A 23138-nucleotide genomic window follows, 5' to 3' on the forward strand; every position below is an offset into this window, starting at 1 on the left:
TACTAAATCAATTATTATTTCATTTGAATTGATATGTTTGAATGTTATTAAATGAAACAAATTATACTGATCTGGAGGCGGGGCAGGGAAACGCGAAGGACGCAGCATTTTTCGAAGTTCTAGTCTCTGTTGAAAATTCAAGGATATATTTCCCCTATGCATGCGGATAGCAAAGATCATTAAGCATTGCTACGCAACTCTGCATTAAATCCTTGCTTCTGTCTTTTCAAGTCGATAGAACGTGTTGAGAGATGATCCTTTAAATATTGAGGTCAGGCTATTTTAGGCGCTGCTTTGATATTCGCGTGCAACATCAGAAAAAACGCGGACAGCTGGATTAACCTGGATTTTACAGCTCCGATTGAGATACTGGCTCTGGGATTTGCTGCTCCTCTCTCCCTCCAGCTCATCTACCCCTAAATACCCCATATAGCGATTTAAAAGTTTCATTTTCACCCAACATCTAACCCCGCAGTCCAAAGCCCGCTTCAAACAGTCCGCACGACATTATTATATTGTTTATAAAATAAACATTCTTAGATTGTTAATGGAAAATGTTTCTATTCTAGTTTCTCTTTTGCTGCTGGCGGTTACATAATGCTTTGAGCGTTCTTTGTGCATCTCTTTCCGTACACTCATTAAAGTATCGTATGTAACCATCAGCAGCAGAGAAAATTGCATAATAGAAACTATTTCAATTAATCTAAGAATGTGTATTTTATGTTAAACTGTATAAGAAGGCTGTGCAAGTTCTGTGAAGCTGGCTTTGGACGGCGGGGGTGGGGGTGGGGAATACAATTAGCGTCCCATGTTGAACGGAAACGAAACTGTTTTGCTCCCTGTCTGGTTAGGTCGATTAGACCGTGCGATTAAACTACAGAAAGAGACTGATTTGACTATCCAATTCCTGGTCTATCGGGCGTGACGCTATAAGAGTGATGACCATTTAGGTTTCTCTGGAGATCGTCAGCGAATTGTTTACATTTTATGCGCAAATTAATGATTTTACAATTCTAGGAATACTATTGAACAATGATTTAAATAATTCAACGATCCAGCAGGCATCCCTGCTCTCTAACCCGTAGCATTGAACGGAAAACCATTTATGTGAAATACAAAATAAGATGAAATATGGTTGTTTACGTTTAATTTAATGACAGAAAATGAAATGCTGGGGTTCCTCAGGGGTTCAGAGGAATTGAGTTGTTGGACGGTGCCGATGCTGCTGCTTGTGTTGTCCAAACATTTAAATGTTACCAACTGGGAGAGGAGCCCTGAGCATGCGTGTCCAGATCTAAGACTATTGCTGCAGTATAAATACAGCATTCTAGCACAGAATAGCTACTCTGTTATTTGGGGGAATCAAATATTGCGAGACTGGAATTCTCCAAAACTAACTTGAGTATTACTTGAATTTTGGGAGAAAGATGCTAATTTACAGGCAATGATTGCCCTTTATTAAATGCACTTCATTGATCAACTTGTTCCAAGATGGACCAGTGTGCCTGCGTAGTGGAGTGTGTAAAACATTTCACTGTAAAGAGTGCAGACAGATTTTTCTGCAGGTTTGGATGTATGTATACACTTTCCTGTATGATTAAGTGAAGATTGCCTATGCAGTTAAGTGTCTGTGATCTACCTGCATATATGAAATTTGGCCCGTGAGTATTTATTTTCTTGCATAGTTGAATGTTTATAGATTTGATTGTACAACTAAGTGTTTGCAGAAACATGCACAAATAGATTTATGTACACATGAATAGATTTGACTGTAGTCTTGTGTGTGCATACAACTCCTCCACAATATATGTGCATGAGAAGCATGTCCAGTTGAGTGTGTATGCATTTATCTATACAGCTGAGATTGTGCAAATTTGCATGTAGCTTAGTATGTGAATATTTTCTATATAGTTGTGTCTGTGATTTGCGTCCACAGTTGAATATGTAAATTTACCTATATAATTGTGTCTGAACATTTGCCTGTATAATTAATTGTGTGAATTTGCTCTGGAGTTCAACCTGTGTGTGGATTTGCCTGGACTGTTGTGTATGTCTGGAATTTATATATAGAATAACAGCTTTATGTATTTATGTAGATTTACCAATAGATCACCTGTACAGATTTATTTTTAAATGAGTATGTAGTTTTTCTTGTAGAGAATACTAATGTTCATCGTTACAGTACAAATCCTTTTGTCTTAATATATTCATAAATCTAATTAGTGATAGAAAGAATTAGTACTATATAATGCCTTTCATGGCCTCAGGATGTTTAAAATGCTTCACAGACATTGATGTACTGTACTTTTGAAATACAGTCACTGTTTCAATGTAGAGAAATGCAGTAACCAATATGCATAGAACAATGTCCCACACACAACAATGAATAAAATGACCAGCTAGTCTGCTTTCATGACATTGGCTGAGGATTATATGTTGTCTTAATATTTTTTCAAACAGTACCATGGGATCTTTTACATCCATCTGAAAGGTCCAACAAGGCCCGGTTTAATATCTCATCAGAAAGATGACACCTCCAACAGTGCAGCACTCTTTCAGTACTACATTGGTAATTTAGATTATATGCTCAAATCTTTGAATGTGGGCTGGAACCCATAACTTTTGTGATCAGATGCAAGACTGGCAAAGGTTAACATCTTATATTTCCATGTGGAATTCTCTCACCTGCCTCTATATTGCTGATACAATACAATGGCAAAAGGACATATGAGCATATATTCTATAATGTTATATGTTCACTTGTCTGCATGTTACAGGATTTGACTGACTGTTATGTCTGTTATTATCTAACTCTGTTCAGTCTGCTTATTTGCATATAGATCAACAATGTGAATGGGTGTTAGATTATCAAAACTTGAATCCATTTTTCTCTGCACTGTTTCTTACAGTATAATAAGTTTCAATTTTTCTGTACAGTGTGCATGTGGAAGTCTATATAGTGTGCATTTGCCATTGTATCTGGGATTCTATTTTTTGAATAGTATGTATGTGGAATCCCAGTTTCATTAAGGATTTTTCCATAGTCTGGTGTTGCATAAACTGCATTTACACTGTATTAGAGAAATTAATAGACTGTATAAGGAGATCCATAAATTATATAGAATAGCACTTATTGATTATTCAAAAAAATAACTCAAACAGATCCAAGTACAGTATCTGTTCATTTCCTAATATTGACTGTATGTTCTATTCTCTAAACTATGTGAATTTTCCACTGACTATACTATAATATAGATTTCACTGGACTGTATGCATAAGTTACTTTTACTTGACGTATTTCATTGAGCAGCTTGTATGTAGTATTCTGTGCTGTATTTATGCACTGTACAGAGTATATGTGCTTCTTTGTGCTGTGTGGATATTGGTATACTGTAGCCACATGTTTCCAGATTAGAAGAGTCCAGCTTTCTTTCCCTTTTCAAGATTGTATTGCATTTGTGGTAAAGTATGTGAGCAGAATGATGGACACATGCTAGATACATCAATAATTAAAAATTTAAAATATATTATGTTTGCGGGCACCATCCGTCAACTTTTTTCAAAATAAATTCCCATGTTCATACTTATTATAGAAGCTACCTTCATAATTTTGTTACACTATAATTACATCTCTCACCATTGGAGGCATAGCAGCACCATCACAGGCAGGAAGTGTAACTGCAGCACAGGTTTTTGTAGTACACACAGGAATAAAACTGAAGCACTATTGCACTGCCAGGTATAATTACATTGTGGCTGGTTTACACAGACAGTTATAAAAGTGGACATAGAAATTTATAGTGGAAACAATTCACAGATGTGCGCACAGATATAACATTTTCATAACATTATAAATATATATTGAATTCGTATATGGGTTTTTCTACTGGAAATTATCATGTGAACGTTTCTTATGGAAGTTCTCATATTGAAATGTGTACATTTGCCTGCTATACTTCCCTGTGACGCCAGTAGGTGGCATTCTAATAGGTATTTCATTATTTTATGTTGTAGCCTCCTGTACACTATCAGGAGTGCCATATTATTGTTTGCACAAAAATCACTCAAACTGGTCCTTGAAAAGCTTTTCCCATCATTTTTTCTTAGTAACTGGAATTTCTAATGTCCAATATTAGGCTTTAAATACATATTTCATAATAACATGCAAAAACTGATCAATTGAATTATGTTTCTTTGAATCCATTCCTTAAAGTTTTAACTTGAAGGCCTAAGTCTCTGCCAAAGAGCTGGGCTTAGACTTGATATTTTTGCTCAGAGCTGTAATTCTGTTAACCAAATGCATAATGCAGTCTGAGCATGTGCATTGTACCCAATTTCTTGGATGTATCAGCATTATTGTCAGAGGAACTGTTAGAATATTTTCTTTAGTTTCTAGCAGTTTGTATTCAAATTATTTAAAGAAGAACGAGAGGCTAAATTTTAAAAGCTTTATTCAGTCAATGTTTGTTTTGAATGGCTGTGGTTTGGGGTATAACTGATGATGAATGGATGACTGATTGATGTATGTGAGGATGGAATGGTAGCAAGTTTTTGGCTTGAAGTTTTCTGTCAATGACAAAGAAAGAAACTTGATTTTTGTTGAGGTGGTTTGCATGGCCTGACCACTAAAGAGCTAAAAAGTGAGAATGAATGTACAGTGGGAGACTAGTATAGGAGGAGCCCAGAGGCAGGGTGGCAGAGGATGTAACAAATAGGTCAAGAGGGCATTGAACTTCAGTGTGTAATAGGATAGGCATTGCTGGGGCAGGAATGGCGTCAGCATAGGTAGGAGTAGAATCGTATGGTGAATCGATTTTAATTTAATGAAATTGTTTAATATGGAGTGCAATATTATGGAGCATGAAAAGAAGAGAAGCAAAATGGAGTATATCAAATTGAATTCAGTTTGTACTACATTTTAAAAGGGAAAGAGTTGACAGAAATTCTGGTTATGGTTTGGATAAAATATATTAAAGGAGTTGGATAGGGTGGATACCGTGAAAGTGACAGTGTTTCTGAAAGACTCCACGCTGTGATGGTAATTGTCATTTTTACCCGTCCTTGTGTAAGTGCGTGAAATGTGCAGGAGTGACAATCCTCTATAATCAGCTGCAAACTCCCCTCCTCGTGCACAGTGAACGCCGCGCGCGCGCTGGGTGACGCTGCGGCATCCTATTGGAGGGCAGGGCCAGCTGTGCGCAAGAGACGACCCACCCATTTCCGCTTCCGCTTGCCAGGTGAGTGAGAAAGGCACAAAGAAACAGCTCTGAGCTACAAAATGGCGCCGCGTTTATCCAGCCGCCTTCTAGAGGAAAACAGCTGCAGCCCCCTCCCCCCACCCCCGCTTCTGAAATCTTAGCCTCCAAACAGCAGTTTAAAACTAAAGACACGGGAAACATTTCTCTCGGTTTCTTGGGAGCTCTGTCCGAATTCACTGCTCCCTAAATTTACACCTTTAAGCTTTTCTCACCTCCAAATCAAAAAAAAAGTCAAGTTCAAGTTTGACAGCTGATTTAAATGAGTTAACATGAAGCCCAGAACATTTTAATTGTACCTTTCGTGTGAAGGGAGAGATTGAAACAATTTAAGAAGTAGGGTCACTGAAAAGGATCTTCAGTAAGCGGTTTTAGGAATTTATTCTGCCGTTGAAATTTTTTTTTTAAAAACAGGTGAATCAAAGTTATCTAATTTTTCGGAAGCAATATACATCGTATGTACTAATTTCTTGAGCGCTCTTTTTGACTGAGGACAAAAAATATTAGGAAATGTCAAGTTTAAAGCTGACAAAAATTTTACATGGGGGTTGGGGGGGGTGGAATCTGAACATTGAATTAAATCCAACTTCAAATGAATCAGATCACTTACGGTTGCGTAACATGAACTTCTGAAGGAAACTACTCTTAACATGATCACTTTTCATTTTTCACTTTCCCATGTAAGAGTAAAGCAGATTTTTTTTTGTAGCCAGACATACATGGTTTTTAAAAACTTTTTTTCTGATGGTTCCGCACTCTCCTTCCCGCCGCCATTTTCAGCAGTTATGTTTTTTTTAAAGTTCAAGTACATCGCCGGTAGATTCTACAAACTGGGTGATATTGAATGAAACTTTTTATATTTTTGTTCTCAAAGCGAGAAAATGCGACACTTTAAAAGAACGAATCTTTGCACTAAACACATTCGACGACTTTTTATCTTCCGCTGTAGCTCGAAAGCGGTTTAAGCCAATAAATGAATTCCTGCCTATTGCAGTTAATAATCATGCCGACCACAAGATAACGAAAAACGTATTAAAATAACTCCGAAGTGTTATCCTTTTTTCCTTTTATCGCAAATACAAGTGTATAGGTGTGAAATTAAGCCACCTCACTTTGGAACAAGGGAAGAAAAGTTAGTTTGGAAAGGGGAACCGTAAAATCATCATTTAATATTGTTACTTAATAATTAAACTTAAAACCGCATTGTATCTATCAGAGACGGAAGCGGAGGTGAATCACTGTGCGAAGTGGCGAGAAACCGGCAGCTATCTCTGCTCTTTTGCTTTTATTTGTGGCACCAAGCTAAACATAAACACTCACTGTATCAACTGGTACAACACCAATGAGTGCGTGGACTTGTTTAAAATTAAATCTTGATTTCTCTTTGTTGATTGCTACAAACGGTAAGGCGATATAATCTTGGCATGGCTTGAGAGGCAGTGTTATATTTGGTTTTAAAAGCTGATATGTTTCAAAATCTATTGCTACACTTTTCCTCCTCAACTCAGGTAGATCAGCATATGCCATAATGGTTTTATTTTAATTTTTCCCCAGATTATACCAAAAGCTGATGCTCGTAATTTTTCTTGTTTATGCCAGTTGTGCGAATATACACGGCGATAAATAGGAGGTCTTTTAAAGTTTTTTTCCATACAGTTTTGACTAATACATTTAAATTATGGAGATAGGGTTACAATTACTAAATGAACATTTGATTCGTAAACAAATTTATTATGATTGCAAGGATATAAAAGATGAATTGTAGTGTACACATTGATGAAGAATATGATTGGAGAAATAATACTGACAATTGTTTTGAAGATTAATATTACTGGTACCATCTGCGATTTCTATTGAGGTTTTAAAACTCATAATTATGTAATTGCTCTTTGTACTGTCTTTTGGTTTTGTAGAAGAGGTAGAGCAGTTTTCTTTTCATTTAGTGTCTTCAAATAAAGCTTATTTTATGTATAGAAATGGTAATCAATATTTTGATATGTTAATAGATCAATATAACTGACTATAGATATTTTTATTTTAAAAAACCTGTTCAGTTCCCTCTCATTCTCTTCATTCTTCCCCACCACCCCTCACTTTGAATTAATGTAACAGTTAAAGTCATGGATTTCTCCCTATCCACTATAACTGTTACAAATATAGACTGACAAGAGCTGTCTTTAATGGGTGGGATAGATTTGCTGTATTTTCTTGTGAAAATAACCCTGGTCCTTTAGATGGATCATTCATCCACTGAGAGTTCCAGCTTTCCAAGATCTGCTGAAATTAACTTGTTGAAATGGCCTTACTTGTCTGTCCCCAAATGTGGGTCGAGCCTGGATGTAAACATAAACTCTCTGAATAGGAGTCTCATCTTTGTTAGATCGAGACATAGCAGCACTTGTCATAGGGAAGTCTGAGTATAATCAGAGAAAATTGACCTGCTCTCGCTCTTTGTATATTATACAAATTGGGAATGGTAATAACTAGCATTACTTAAAAAATAATGTACATTCTTCTCAATAATTCATCTCAATAAGATTCAGTTTAAAAATCTGTATCAGAATGTGATTGAAATTCACTTCTCAGTTGAAGGGACTTAAAGATTCCACATGAAAAAAAAAGAAACAGTATGTTGTCTGAATTTTAGACAAGTTTTTAATCTGTGGCATAGGGAAGTTGTTTCTGTCATTGTGTATTACATGATTGTACTGGCATTACTATTATATGTTTGTTTTTATGTGCCTATGCAAGTGAAACAAACTACTGATAAAATGTCAAAAATTGTTAAATTGCAGGCATAAAATAGATGAATATTTTTTGGGCTTTTAGCTCTGCAGCCAGAATTTAAGAAGCTAGGTAGAAAATTGACATGCAGGACCTCAAAAGTAGCAATCTCTGGATTACTCCCAGTATGTGCAAGTCAGTATAGAAATAGGAGGATAAAGCAGTTGAATGCATGGCTGGAAAGATGGTGCAGGAAGGAGGGCTTTAGAATTTTAGGACATTGGAACCGGCTCTGGGTGAGATGGGACCCGTTCAGGCTGGACAGGTTGCACCTAAATAGATAAAAGCAAAATACTGTGGATGCTGGAAGTCTGAAACAAAACAGAAAATGGTGGAAAAACTCAGCAGGCCTGACAGCACCTGTGGAGAGAGAAAAACAAAGCTATCATTTCGAGTCCGTATTTACAGAAGAAGAAGGGCCATACGGACTGCGTTCCTTGCAGGCCATTTGGCTAGTGCTATTGGAGAAGGTTTAAACTAACTTGACAGGGTGTGGGAACTAAGAGATAATATCAGAGAGGAATATCAAGGTGCACTGAATACTGGGAAAGATAGATAACACTAGAACAAGGAATAGTAAATTATTAGGTGGTTTCAGAGTAAGGGAAAAAGTAATAAAGTCTAAATCAGGGTTGCTGTGCATGTATTTGAATGCACAGATTGTGGTAGTAAGATCGGTGAATTGCAGGCACAAATTGTCATGTGGAAATATGACGTAGCTATAACGGATACCTGGCTCAAGGAAGGGCAGGACTGGGTGTTAAATATTTCTTGATATAAGGTGTTTAGGAAAAAAGCAAAAGGGGACGGGGTGGCAGTATTGATTAAGGAGAGCATTGCAGCATTGGAGAAAGAGGATATTCCAGATGGGTCAAGGGCGGAATCTATTTGGCTACAGCTAAGGAACCAAAAAAGTGCAGTTACATTGCTCAGTGTTGCCTAAAGGCCATCAGCTACTGTGGAAGGATCTAAAGAAACAATTTAATTATCCAACTATAGACTGGTATTAGTGTAAAGGACAGTGAGGAGTAAAAGTTCCAAGAGCGTGTTCAGGAAAATTTTCTACAGTATTTTACCAGTCCGATGTCATGAAGCTATTAATGTATATAAGTTATTGGAAATTATTTTAAATTGGACTTGTAGCTGTGTTTTAATTAGATTAAAGCCAGCTAGCCTGGGTGCTTTGATGTATAGTAGTTTTGAGATGTTAACAGTAAGGTAAAGGGTGCATTTGCATTTTGTTGAATAAACCATTCGAAGACTGGGGGTGAAATCTTGCACCTAGCTAGGAGACACCAAGCAATATGTTTATATTACTAATAAAATTGGTGCTATAAAATGGGTTTTATTGTTAAAAGAGGTGGAGTACAAAGGGCCTGGTGATACAATGAGAATTTACATTCAAAGGGAAGGCTAGGTATATATAGAAGAGTTTTGTGTGTGGAAGTCAGAGGCATGTGAGATCTAAGCCGCTTGTAAGCTTACAACTGTCTGCAATGGAAACAAATTGAAAGGAACCTTGTTCTGAATTTGTGAGATAAAATGTGCTTTGCCTGGTGTCTGTTTAAAGTCTATCGATTGTTGTTGCCTTGGCAAAGATATTTACCTGGGAATGATTAATTTGGGGATTTGGTTAAAATTTATTATGGTAGTAATTTGTAGACATGTGTATGTGTTTAAATTTGTTGTTAAATTAATAAATGTTTAATTTAATTTATATAAAAAACTTCTCGAGGCCTGTTAGTTTTATTCCTGAATTCCAAGCTGCATTTCAGACATACCAATTGAAAGCACAGTTGTTTAAAGTTTCCCTCTGGGATTTTAAATAACTCAACCTTTACCAACTGCTGTGTCATAACATCCAATGAGAAAGGAGGCATTGCTAAACCTGGCTCTTGGGAATAAGGTGGGCCAAGTGGATTAAGTGCCAGTAGGAAAACATTTAGGGGACAGTAATCATTGTGTCATAAGGTTTAGGATGACAATGGAAAAGGAAAAAGAACACTCCAGAGTAAGAATAATTAACTGGGAGAAAGCCAACTTCAATGGGGTGAAAATGGCCCTGGGCCGAATAAATTGGAGTCAAAGGTTGACACAAGAAAAGGTAGCTCAACAGTGGGTTAACTTCAAAGAAGAGGTATTTCGGTGAAGTCAAGTATATTCCTTCGAAAGGGAAAGGCAGGGCAAACAAAGCCAGAGCTCCCTGGATGATAAAATAGATAGAAATTAAAATAATTATGCTTAAGACAGATATCAGGTAGAAAATACAATTGAGAACCAGACTGAATGTAGAAGATTCAGAGGGGAGGTGAAGAAGCAAATAAGAAAAGCAAAGTGGGAACATGGAAAGAGACTGGCAGCCAACGTAAAAGGGAATCCCAAAGGTTTTTCTTGGCATATAATTAATAAAAGGCGGTAAAAGGAGGAGCAGGGCTGATTAAGGACCAAAAGCAGGATATACCAATGGAGGCAGAGTGTATAGCTGAGGTATTAAATGAATACTTTGCATCAGTCTTTAGCAAGGAAGAAGATGCTACCCAGGACATGGTGAAAGAGGAGGTAATCCAGACACTAAATGGGTTTCAAATTGATAAGGAGGTGGCATTGGGTAGGCTATCTGTACTTAAAAGTGGATAAGGCACCAGGACCGGATGAGATGCGTCCAAGGATACTGAGGAACATGAGAGTGGAAATTGCAGAGGCACTGGCCATAATTTTTCAGCCTTCCTTAGACTCAGAGATGGTGCCAGAGGATTGGGGAATTGGAAACATTACACCCTTGTTCAAAAAAAGGATGTAAATACAAGCCCAGAACTACAGGCCTGTCATTTTAACTTTGGTGGTGGGGAAACATCAAGAAACAATAATTCAGGACAAAATTAATAGTTACATGGACAAATACAGGTTAATTAAAGAAAGCCAGAATGGATTTCTTCAGGGTAAACCATGTTTAACTTGCTGCAGTTGTTTGAAGAGGTAACAGAGAGTGTTGATGAGGGCAATGCAGCTGATATGGTGTACATGGACTTTCAAAAGGCTTTTGATACAGTGCGACACAGCAGACTTGAGAGCAAAGTTATAGCTCATGGAATAAAAAGGACTGTAGCAACATGGATATGGAATTGGCTGAGTGACAGGGAAACAGCATAGTGTTTAATGGACATTTTTCAGGCTGGAGGAAGGGTTTATAGTGAAGTTCCCAGGGGTCAGTGTTGGGACCCTTGCTTTTCCTGATATATATATTAATATGACCTAGACCTTGGCATACAGGGCACGATTTCAAAGTTTGTGGATGATACAAAACTTGGAAACATTGTAAACTGTGAGGAGCATAGTGTAGAACTTCAAAAGGACATAGACAAGTTGGTGGAATGGGCGGACGGGTGGCAGATGAAGTTCAGTTTGGCGAAATGTGAAGTGATATATTTTGGTCAGAAGAACATGGAGGGTCAATATAAACTAAAGGGCACAATTCTAAACAGGGTGCAGTAGCAGAGGGACCTGGGTGTATATGTATGTATGCCATTGAAAGTGTCAACAGGTTGAGAGTGGTTAATAAAGCATACAGTATCCTAGGCTTTATTAATCGGGGCATAGAGTATAAGACCAAGGAGGTTATGTTGAACTAATTCGGCCTCAGCTGAATTATTGCGTCCAGTTCTGGGCGCCACACTTTAGGAAGGATGTGAAGGCATTGGAGCAACTGCAGCAAAGATTCACAAGAATGGTCCCAGAGATGAGGAACTTCACTTATAAAGATAAATTGGAGAAGTGTGGACTGTTTCCATGGAGAAAAGAACCATTGAGAAAAGAAGGCTGAGAGGAGATTAGATCGAGGTATTCAAAATCATGAAGGGTCTGGACAGAGTAGATAGGGAGGAACTGTTCCCACTTGTGAAAGGATCAAGGACAAGAGGGCACAGATTTAAACAGGCTACGGGCCAAGTGCTGGAAAATGGGACTAGAATAGATAGGTGCTTGATGGCCGGCATGGACACGATGGACCAAAGGGCCTGTCTCTGCTGTATAACTCTATGTCCCTATTTAAAGTAATTGGTAAAAGAAGCAAAAGCGACATGAGGGAAAAGTTTTTCATGTAGCGAGTGGTTTCGGCCTTGAATACACTGCTTGGTGGAGGCAGGTTTAATCGAAGCATTCAAAAGGGAATTATACTGTTATCTGCAAAGGAAGAATGTGTAGGGTTACGGGGAGTAGGCGGGAGAATGAACATAAGAACATAAGAAATAGGAGCAGGAGTAGGCCATTCAGCCCTTCGAGCCTGCTCCGCCATTCAGTGAGATCATGGCTGATCTACTTCAAAACCATTTTCTTGCACTATTTCCGTATCCCTTGATGTTTTTAATATGTAGAAATCTGTCAATCTCAGCCTTGAACACACTCAACAACTGAGCCTCAACAACCCTCTGGGGAAGAGAATTCCAAATATTCACCACCCACTGAGTGAAGAAATTCCTCCTCATCGCAGCCCTTAATGGCCTGGCCCTCACTCTGAGATTATGTCCCCAGTTCTAGAACCCCCAGCCATGGGAAATATCCTTCCAGCATCTACCCTGTTGAGCGCTGTAAGAATTTTGTATGTTTTGTTTCTGTTTTTTTTCTTGTCTCTGCACTGTTACCTCTGGAATTTTCCAATAGTCTATCCTTAGCTTCTTCCATTTAGTCATCTGTATCGTCATCCGCAGATATTGTATCAGCACTCAATACACACGGTTCAACTCCTCCACCACTAATCTTGTCTCCTGCACTGCTTGTCTGACATCCAGTCGTGGATGAGCCACAGTTTCTTCTAGTTCAACGATAGGAAGACTAAAGTCGCTGTCTTTATCCCCAGCAACAAACATCTTGCAATTGACTTCATATCTTCCCCAATGAATGCCTTAGGCTGCAATATTGGCATCCTATTTGACCCTAAATTAATGATCCCATATCTCAAAGACCGCCTACTTCCATTTCTGTAACATCATCCATCTCTGCTCCACTTTGGTCCATCTGCTGCTGAAATCCTTATTCATGTCATTGCAACCCAAGACTCAACTAGGTCAGTGCTCTTCAGGCCGGCCTCCCCTCCTCTACTTTCAACATTTCTACTCATCCAAAACTCTGCTATCCATATCCAATCCCACACGCAACTCCACTCAACCATCACCTCTTGTCCTTACTGACCTATATTGGTTCCCAGTTCCACTGTGTCTAAATTCCTTTATGACCTTGCCTTAAACACTTTAGCCTCCTTCAGTCATACAGCAACCACCCCACCGTCCCCCAAAAATCTCCATTCCTTAACTCTGGCCTCCTGGGCACACTCCTGACTTTTATCCTAACATTGGCAGTTATGCTTTCAGCCCCAGAGACCCCCACACCGGAATTCCGTCATTATTCCTTTTTGCTTCATGACCTTGCTTCCCTTGTTTAATGCCTTTCTTAATATTCCCTTTCTTCAGCAAAATTTTAGTCATCTCCATCCCACTACTTTGTCTCGGTATCCATTTTTGCCTGATCATGCCTTTCTGAACTGCCATGGAGGATTTTTCTTTCTTAAAGGCACTATATAAATAGGTGGTTGTAAGTGGTTAATTAGCAGCTGCCACTCAGCCTCTCTCTAAAGCTTAGTCTTAAAAATCAATACTTAGATCCAGAGCTATGACTGTTAGCTCTAATCCAATAAATCTGAGCGAGTGCAAGAATTCCCCATCCCGCATCATTATGATTCTGCCAATGTGAATTGCAGACTTTTTCAGTTGGGAGGGAATATCTTCCAATTGTATGATTTTTTTTGCATTTATTACTCAGTTTCTTTCTAATTGAAAATATCTCCAAAATGACTCCTTCAGGTAAATTTTCATGTTTTTAACTGTTTAATTTTGGGTTTAGAGGGAAAGCAGAAGTAGAAATAACGAGTCAGATGGGTCAATTTTCAGTACTTATTGGATGGAGTGACCAGAAAACCAACCTGATACTGCCAGCGCACTTGCAACTGATTCATTTTGGTGTTTCTACTTCTTTCAGATTCTATGGACAAGGTGCTTATTGTTTTGAGAAAATGGGAAATCCAGTGGGACATGCACACAACGTGTGGACCTGCAGCAACATGTTAAAGGGCAAGGCCAATTAGGGAGGAGGGGAATTGACGGAAAGCATTAATAAAGGTGTCAGAGTTGGATTATGAGCCAGGGAGAACAATTGAAGCCACAAAACTTCCAAATACCTTAATTGTTAATTTTGTCAGATCTGCTCTGGGAAATCCTTTTAAGTGACGTTGGTTCTAGTTGCTTCTTGCTATGGATAGTGAATGCATCTAGTACATTGTAGGTACCATGTTTAACACCTCCCAAATGATATTGTGGTTATAATGATGTCATGGAGGCCCAATTTGCATGTTCTAATGAGGTTCCTGCTTGGTGATAGTGCTGGCTGCCTAAATTGAAGCCCATGAAAACGATGGCTGAAAAATGGAGTGGTAGGGAGACTGAAATAATTTAAATTTTGATAAAAAGACTGGAAAGACAAAGATGTCATTTCCTGCTGATTTACTGATCTTGTGACAACCCAACCAATTCCCAAGGAGAGGCACATTCTAAATAAACATGTATTCACAAAGCTTCTGATTTACTTAAGATATGCCTGTTTAGACCTGCAGGGAGTACACCTCGACCTTTAAGAAACAGCCAGATGAAACACAGCTGTTAAGCAGAAGCTGAACAGCACAAACACTCCAGACCAGCCATGTACAACACTACAGAGATCAGGTACTATGATATTAAGTGTTTTCCACGTAACACCTGTTGCACTTTAAATATGTCTTCCATATATTTAAATAAAAACATCCTTTTTAATTCAAAATTACCAACAGTCAAAACACTATTATTTAATTGTCCTTGAAGATATTTCTCACAAATTTTCATCTCCAAATCCTAGTGCTGCTTCTTTCTTTCAGTACCTTATCTGCATAACTATTACAAATCTTATTTTTCAAAAAATATACTTTATATATAAAATTTGTAGAAGCACTTTACAATTAGAGTCCAAATTTGACATTACATTGAGTGCAATATAGTTCAATTTCTTTCAATAGAATATGTGGCACTCTGAGGTGCCTCACTACACTTAGAATACATGTTAAATTACAATTCCTGTCAAATGTTCTCTGGTGCATATAGCCTGAGGGGTTTTACGTGGGTTCCAGCCCTTTGGTGTACTATGTCATGAAGGCCTTAGATGTGGTCTTTCCCCATTGAGCTTTAGTGGCAGCTCTCCCAAACTTTATTGCACCCCTCAGCACATAGCCCTGGACCTTGGAAAGTGCCAGCCTACCACACTTGGTTGTGGACAGCTCCTTGCACTGGAAGACTAGCAAGTTTTGGGTAGACCAAAGACTGTCTTTCACCGAGTTGATGATCCTCCGTCAGCAGTTGATGTTTGTCTTGGTGTGCATCTCTGAAAACAATCCGTACAGTGCAGAATCCTGTGTTACAGAGCAGGTCGGGATAACACTGACAAAAACCACTGTTTCTCTTTGCACGCCTTCTTCGCCAAGGCACATTCCTGTAGGATGTTGGTGATGGCCCCTTCCCCGCTGCAGCCACTCAAGGGCAGTGCAGTAGCACTGAGACTCCGGGTGTGCAAGAAGGATCTGATGGGGAGAGCCCTTTTCAACACCAACTTGGTGCTTGTTTAAAAGTTTTGGCAATGAGGCATTCTGCCAAATGACTTTGATAGTCTTCTCAGGGAACTATCCTACAGGATCCACCATTTTCTTTTCCCACAGGACCTTGAGGACATTCTGCGTAGATCACTGCCTGACGGATTTGTGGTCATAGGTGTTTCTCTGTACACGAGGGTCAGGTGGTATGACATAGTCCAACTGAGTGGAACGTTCCACAGCAATGTGGAAGACCTATCCTTTGCAACACTGGGGACAGATAGAATCTTAGCACATAGTGATAACTATTACAAATTCAATCCACTGGAGGTACCTTCTCCACTTCAGTGGTATTAGTCAGCCCTGTACACGATCTGACTGTTTTATCAGAGTTGACACACAGTGTTGTCTATCAATTTACACAATGGTGCGACCCTGGGATGTATCAGCAGCATCTCCTAATAATCTCAATTTGATATCAATGTCCTTCACGCAAATACTTCTTCAGTCTCTCTGAAAGCAGACTGAGCAAACACTTGGTGAAACGAGGCCTGACGTGAATCGATAATTTGCTTTAGTTCACAGTAAGCTGAACACACATAATGCAGTTATGATTGGATTTGATTCAACCAGCACGTTATCTTCACATAGTAGAACAAAATGTGTCCCTACGTAGTTGGGTTTAAATAAAGTAAGTTTTGACTATTCCTGACTCCAACCTTCTCATAGCCTTTTGCCTATGACTCTTGCAGAATTCGTGACTGGTTGTCTAAGTGTGTTTATTTCTCACTGTTCACACACACAAAAGGAAGGACTGCCAGACCTCCTGCCAAGCACCTGGGACCAACCATTCCTTAACCCAACTGCTGTGAGATATTTATTGATTACTGTGATAAGGTAATACATTGTTCATTATTTACATCGCATAATAAATCAATATCAAAAATCGTGTATTAGTATCTTAACCAACTATTGTTTCAAACCTCTTTAAGTTTACATGAATGCACTATGCTTTAAAACATAACATTTAAAATTAATGCTGTGTAAATCTGTTCCGTGGAAAAATTGTATAAAGATTCCAAAATGCGACAATAACATTTATTGAACGTACACTGTATCCTGCAGTTTGCTGTAAGTAATGACATAGTGGAGCCACTAGTGATTTACAATAAATAAATTAAATTGACAAGCTGCTTTGTCTCAGGCTGTGAAATAAATGTTAGAACACTAAATTCTGGACTTTTCTAAGGAATTTGTGGAATGTCATCTTGATTATTGATCAACATTTTAATGCAATTTTTAAAAAAAATCTGGACAACATGGAAACAGTCCAAGGAATTTCAGATAAAAATGTTGGTACAATGACAATATTTACTGTGCCAGTCAGCCATTAAATTATTTGATCTGTTGAAGACTCTTTAATATTGAACTTTCACATTTACTCTTGCTGGCACAAGGTTATTTAATATGGAAATTATCTTCTATATATTTAGAGAGAGGTTTTTCTGTGTGCAATATTAAAACAATGTTAGGATTGTTTGAATAACTCAGAGTAATGTTTACCAGGGCCAGACTATAATGAATTAAGTTGCGAATGTGGGATTTGTTGTTTTCCTGCATTGTGATCCACCGCCAGTCATCTCTCTTTCTAATTCTTAATAAACTATTAACAATTCAGTGGGTCAAACACACATTTGGACATGGTTCAAATCTAACCGGTACAGATAGGATGCACACTTCTGCTGGTTGTTAGGACCTAATATAAAATGAATTTAAGTATTATCGATCAGTTCCTCTTGGACAGGGACCTACAATAGAAAACTGTTCGCAATGCAGCAATGTTTCAATCTCAGTTAGAGAAGTCACAGGGTGATCAGTGTGGGAAATGAGAAACGATGCCATGGTGTTGCACTAGTAGATGCTCTACTGAGGTTAGAGCAGAATACACTGAATATTGTTCTACAATTAACTGTATTAGATTTGATCTGTGTGTATTTGATGTTGACATTAGCTACTAAAAATAATGACTTCTGTCCTCAATATAATATTATCCCTCATCTTGATGAGAACAAAACTTAAGAAAGAAGTGGGTGTCAAAAATCTTTGGGCCTTTCATACGCTCCTGCTGTTATTTTGGAAGGAGTATGTTGGAAGGGCCATAATAGACTGGAACCTGAATACACTGGGTTGCAGCCTTATCATGTGGATCTTGCAGGCCAGGCCTTTTAAGGGGCAGAGCCCCTGAACAAAGGTGGCAGCTTAAGAAGGGGCAGTGTTGGGAGCAGGAGCTCATAAAACTTTCTGAGACCACATCCTTCCAAAGGCCTGGTGGATTAATGGTGGTCAACATGCCAAGTGAAACCAATAGTTGGTGGCCAGCCAAAGTGAGACAAGCTCCCACTGTCCCGTGAAAGTCTGACATCAGCTACAAAAGCTCCCAGTGGTCGCACTTGGACACTAATGCTAGGAAGTGGTCACTGCAGATTTTTGGCTCTGCGTAGTGAACACTGGCTACTTTTTACTGCCCTGGAGTTTGTCAGTGCTTCTCCTAAGTCAATTACCAAGCACTAATAAGGGGTGGTTCAGGCAACCTTGCTGCTCATTTTACTTCTTGTTAAGTATTGGCTTGACTCATAGCAATCTTGCTTCGTGGTCAGATAATTGAGGACTCAAGCGCATAAACTTGGTTGATCCTTCAGTGCTGTGCTGAGGCGTCCTCATTTTGAAAGGTGCCACTTTTTTCAATGAAATGTAAACTATAGCCTCATCCGCCTGTTCAGGAAGATGTGAAAGATTCCGTGGCATTTGAAGAAGAGCGGAAAAGTTCTCCCAGTTTCTTGCCCAGCATTTAACCCACAAACAGCACCACAAAATACAGATTGTCTTTTCGTTTATCTCATTGCTCTTTATGGGACATAACTGTGTGGAGCTTCGTTGCCTACAATGCAGTATCTTCACTTCAAAAGTAATTCATTAACTATGAAGCACTTTGGGATATGCAAGATGTGATTTTTTTTTTTCTTTGTTTTGGGAACTGAGTGATGGGAGAAGAGGTTGGCTTTGAGCTGATTCTCTACTGTGCATTATGATTTTAACAGCACAGTAGGGATCCAGAACTTGTTATGTGTGAAAATTCTCATCATCAATCTGCAGGCTACTAGTACATTCTACAGAACCTTGGTGGTCCAATGAGATACCCTGCAGAAATGCAAGATCACAAATGTTTTAGTGAGTTCAGAGAAAGCTTATTCTTTATATGACAGTCTGAAATTCAAAGCAACTTTAAATTTAAAAGGCACACTTTGCATTAAAGAAAATGGCTTTAATGTAACAGAAAATAATGTTTGAGGGAGGGGAGGGTGCCCTGAAAGTCCTGTGCACTGTACCACAAAGTGAATGGGCACTAGTTCATGCCTATGGTTTCCTAATAGTCCAAGTCTTGCTCCATCATCAGAGGAACTCAAATGAAGATCAAGACACTCCACAAAGATGATGAATTTTATCAGGCTGCTCTCTAATCTTCCAGCAAATGATCACAAAATAACAGGTTTAGAGCTTGCGACAGAGTCATCTTGTTACTTCAAGACTGGTACATGGAAGGTGGGGAACAAAGAAACTTACAAAATGGGAGGATAAAGTATAAAATGCAAGTTTTTTTAATAAAAAGATGAAATTGCAACAAACAGATTTTAACTTTCAGAATCACAGTATTGTAGATCTAAAATAATTACTATTTAATATAGTTCACTTTATTATTCTGGTTACAATGACCCTGGATTAATATCTGCCTGGGCATCATGCCCTTGATATTAATCCTCCCTTTGCTTACTATGGAATATAAATCAAACATTTTAAAATCTGTGCATAAAACCATTATATAGTTACAGAAGTGTTCTTTCTCCATTTTCCCCAGATTATGTTTGTGTTATCAGTTTAAGGTTTATTTCTCTGCACACGTGCAGTGGGTGAGAGGTGAATAAAACTGATAGCAGTATGGATTTGTAATTACATGGCATTATATGACTGGTTAATATAGTTATACAAATTTGCTGAAAAATATATATCTAATAATAAAAATCTTCCATAAGTTGCACGTTTTCAGTTCATAAATCTTACCTGCTGTTGTCATGATGTTTGGTAACACTTTAATGTCAAGATTTTCCCATTGTAAATTTCCATCCAATGCAGATAATACAATTATCAACTGTTGCAAATGTAATTAAAAGCCATGGCCAACAGGTTGGCTGTATTATCTTTTCCACCATAAATCACTCAAAATACTTTTTGAAAAAATTGAAGCCTTTTTTCTCTAACCTATGTTTCTAATATCTAAAGTAAGGTTTGAGACAAAATTTTAAAAGGTACTTTTTTTTACAATAATATTAAATATACTCACTGAATTGTCTTTTGTGTCTTTCAATGCCATGTTAAAATTTTAATACAAGGTCTCAGTCAGCTCTCAAATGCCTGGCCTATGACTAAATTTTTTTTTAACCTCACAATAGTTAGAGCATGTTTTCAACCATATCTCTGCATTCTGAATTTATGCAGTTTGCAGGATTTCTGGGCAGGTAATCTGGAAATACAGATTGTATTACCTTGTCCTGTGAGGAGTTCAGATTTTCTCAGCTTTTTCCAAAAAAAGCCTATGATACAAGCTGGAGATTGAATTCTCAATGCTTTATTTCAGTGAAATTATGATATTTGTTCAGAATTTTTTTTTCTGTTATAAACGGTTCAGACAGGAAATGTCCTTGAAAGGCTGCAGTTTTGAACAAAACTGTCTGTAATTGTGGTTTCTTTGGTCATAAAGAACAATGATTTCCATACAGAGTGGATAGGTGTTTATTGCTACTGAAAATTTGGTAAAAACATTTCTGTTTTTTTTAATCATTTCTATCTTTTAAGACAATCTTTGGAAATTATGCAAGCAATGAACCTTTTGAGAATTTTATGAGGTAATTTCTGTTTGTTTGTTTATGGAAGTCTATGTTTATTAAGTACTGTAAGTCAACAAACTCACTAATAATGCACTAAATTTTCACTCATGTGCTCCTAGAATATCAGGAAACTGTGCAATGCTAGCCTGTCAATATCCATTTTAAGAACTGGGAAGTTCATGTTTAAGTGCTAAAGGAAAATAAAGACAAAAACTGGCCTGTTGAAAGTGCTAGTGGCGAAGTGGCAGTAAAGGGGCTGTTGAGGGGCTAGCTATGCAGGAGCAGGGTGGGGTGGATTGAGGCTTGAAATGGGGAAATTACAATTGAGTCTAATTCTCTCGGCTTTGTCCCGCCCACTGAGTGCAGTGGAAGTGGTCCTCCAAAGCCATGTTGGTCGATCTCAAAATGATTGGTGTGTCATAATCGCCTCCACTGTCTCCTCCACTGTTCAGTACTGCAGAACTCTGCCCCCTAATTGATTCCAAAGAGCCCTGCTTAGTTCTACAGCCTCTGTTAAGCTACTTTCCCAATCTTCACTGCGCCTCCACAGACAGATCCCAGGACCCCCGATGAGGCCTGCAAATCCCTATGCCGAATTTCTAGTGCTATTTGACTTATACTTACCTATGCCACCTGAGTTCTAGTGTATGCATCTGTGTGTATGTGTGGTATGTTATAGAAATGTTAGCAGAGGAAGAAAACATTTGAACCTTCTTGCCTTTGCTGAATTTAGGCCTATTTCGGCTGTTGATTTTCATATAGTCCCCTTTACTTACCACCATCTATAACCCTGTATATCCGTTGGCCCAAAATTCTCTGAATTGCACTTATGCAGAAATATCATTCCAATGCTACCAGACTTTGAGAGTTCTTTTAAGTCCCTTCCAATCTCCACCCACACCCCTTCCCACCCCCCAATTGCTCACAGAACATGGGATTGTTTAATTTAGAATAACACAGAAAATAGCTATCAAGCTCACGAAATCTCAGTTACAGTAGTATCAGGTGCTTTCTGGCCATGTTGTGCCTAATTGTTTGGCGTGTTGTTCATGTAAATCTAGGAAACTCGTGCAAGCTGGTCTTTTGCATGGGACAGTGGTATGTAAATACACAGCAGCTATCTTCAGTAGCCATACCTGAAATGGCACAAATTAAATTTGTGTGAAGCACTAATACAGCATAAAACTAATGTCAATGCTGCTCTTGTTCTATAGTATTATTGAGACATTGCAGCAAATTCAAAGCCTCCTTTTGAATAATGTAATCATTTTGGCATCAATAAAAGTTATGCCAAACCTCTATAAATCACTGAATAGGCCTCCACTAGAGGATTGCATCTAATTCTGGGCACCACATTTTAGGAAGATGTCAAGGCCTTGGAGTGGGTGCAGATGATTTTCTTTGAAATGTTGTGTGAGGAACTAGAGAAGCTGGATTGTTCCCCTTAGAATAGAGAAGATTAAGTGGAGATTTAAAAGAAATATCCAAAATTATGAGCAATCTTATTAGTCAATAAGGGGAAACTTTCCACTGATGGGTGGCTCAGTAACCAGGTGCAGATTTAAGATAATTGGCTAAAGAACCAGACGGTAGATGAGAGGAATTGCATATATTCAAGAAAAGGAAATACTTGCAGTTCTAGGGGGAAAGAGAGGAGATTGGAATTAATTAGATAGCTCTTTGTAAGAGTTGACATTGTATAAAACACTAGTTAGGCTACAGCTGGAGTACTGCAGGCAGTTCTGGTCACCATTCTATAGGAAAGATGTGATTGCACTAGAGAGGATACAAAGGAGATTTACGAGGATATTGCCTGGACTGGAGATTTTAGTTATGAAGAATGGTTGTTTTCCTTAGAACAGAGAAGAGCTGAGGGGAGACCTAATTTAAATGTAGAAAATTATGCGGGATCTAGATAGAGTGGATAGGAAAGCCCTTTTGTTGTAAGGTTCATAACCAGTGGCATAGATTTAGGGTAAGGGATAGGAGGTTTAGAGGGAATTCAAGGGGCGGGGATTGGGAGCTCACTACTTGAAATGGTGTGTTAGAGGCAGAAATCCTCATAACATTTAAAAAGTACTTGGATATGCACTTGAAGTGCCACAGCCAACAGGCTAAGGACCAAAAGCTGGAAAGTGGGGTTAAGATGGATGGCTGTTTGTCAGCTGATGCAGAAACAATGGGACGAATGGCCTCCTTCCATGCTGTATATTTCTATGGTTCCATGTGGTACAATGGGTCAAATAGCCATTTTTGGTGCCATAAGATTCTTGTAACAGCAATGGCCAAGTTACCCCACGTGGTTGTTGAATGATTTAATTACTGCAGGTTTAGCTAACCTATGGGTGTCAGTAAGCATGGAGAGAAAATAATGTGCAATTGATTACCCTTAATTGTAGTACAGATATTATAGAATTCATAAAGCTAATACATGAATTTTATCAACTCATTATGGAAAATAGAAAAATGTTATTTTCAGCTTTTAGGCTGTTTATGTTT

The 23138-nt window shown here is 38.4% G+C and overlaps 1 protein-coding gene across 1 annotated transcript in view; it reads left to right on the forward strand.

Annotated features, from left to right (window-relative positions):
* The first annotated feature begins 279 nt into the window (after positions 1-279).
* The window catches only part of LOC144696698 (peroxisome proliferator-activated receptor alpha-like), a 585390-nt gene continuing 562531 nt past the window's right edge, over positions 280-23138 (forward strand). The window contains exons 1-3 of the mRNA XM_078568315.1: positions 280-5237; positions 14690-14806; positions 16452-16596. The gene's annotated coding sequence lies outside the window, so the exon portion shown is untranslated. The remainder of the gene's footprint in view (positions 5238-14689; positions 14807-16451; positions 16597-23138) is intronic.

Source organism: Cetorhinus maximus, chromosome 22, assembly GCF_964194155.1.
Source record: "Cetorhinus maximus chromosome 22, sCetMax3.hap1.1, whole genome shotgun sequence".
NCBI lineage: Eukaryota > Metazoa > Chordata > Chondrichthyes > Lamniformes > Cetorhinidae > Cetorhinus > Cetorhinus maximus.